The sequence below is a fragment of the Anolis carolinensis genome, chromosome 3, assembly GCF_035594765.1.
Source record: "Anolis carolinensis isolate JA03-04 chromosome 3, rAnoCar3.1.pri, whole genome shotgun sequence".
NCBI classification, from domain to species: Eukaryota; Metazoa; Chordata; class Lepidosauria; order Squamata; family Dactyloidae; genus Anolis; species Anolis carolinensis.
The window spans coordinates 2,456,624-2,457,655 of record NC_085843.1 but is presented as its reverse complement, the minus strand read 5'-3'; positions in this window follow the sequence as shown (position 1 = coordinate 2,457,655).

Sequence of the window (1,032 nt, the reverse complement as noted above, 5' to 3'; positions counted from 1 at the left end):
TCCTTCTTCCTTCCTTCCTTCCTTCCCTTCCTTCTTCCTTCCTTCTTTCTTTCCTTCTTCCTTCTTTCTTTTCCTTCCTTCTTTCTTTCCTTCCTTCTTTCTTTCCTTCTTTCCTTGTTCTCCTTGTTTCCTTGTTTCCTTGTTTCCTTGTTTCCTTCCTTCCTTCCTTCCTTCCTTCCTTCCTTCCTTCCTTCCTTCCTTCCTTCTTCCTTCCTTCCTTCCTTCCTTCCTTCCTGCCCTGCCTTCCTTCCTTCCTGCCTTCCTGCCTTCCTTCTTCCTTCCTTCCTTCCTTCCTTCCTTCCTTCCTCTTTCTTCCTCTTCCTTCCTCTCCCTTCCTTCCTTCTTCCTTCCTTCCTTCCTTCATTCCTTCCTTCCTTCCTTCCTTCCTCCTCCTTCCTTCTTTCCTTTCCTTTCCTTTCTTTTCTTTCTTTCTTTCTTTCTTTCTTTCTCTTTCTTTCTCTTTTTCTTTCTTTCTTTCTTTTCTCTTTCTTCTTTTCCTTCCTTCCTTCCTTCCTTCCTTCCTTCCTTCCTTCCTTCCTTCCTTCTTCTTCCTTCCTTCCTTCTTCCTTCCTTCCTTCTTTCCTTTCTTTCCTTTCCTTCCCTTCTTTCCTTCCTTCCTTCCTTCCTTTCCTTCCTTCCTTCTCCTTCTTCCTTCCTTCCTTCTTCCTTCCTTCCTTCCTTCCTTCCTTCCTTCCTTCCCTTTCCTTCCTTCCCTTCTTTCCTTCCTTCTTTCTTTCCTTCCTTCTTTCTTTCTTCCTTCTTTCCTTCCTTCCTTCCTTCTTTCCTTCCTTCCTTCCTTCCTTCCTTCTTTCCTTCCTTCCTTCCTTCCTTCCTTCCTTCCTTCCTTCCTTCCTTCCTTCCTTCCTTCCTTCCTTCCTTCCTTCCTTCTTCCTTCCTTCCTTCCTTCCTGCCTGCCTGCCTGCCTGCCTGCCTTCCTTCCTTCCTTCCTTCTTTCTTTCCTTCCTTCCTTCCTTCCTTCCTTCCTTCCTTCCTTCCTTCCTCTTTCTTCCTCTTTCTTTCCTCTTCCTTCCT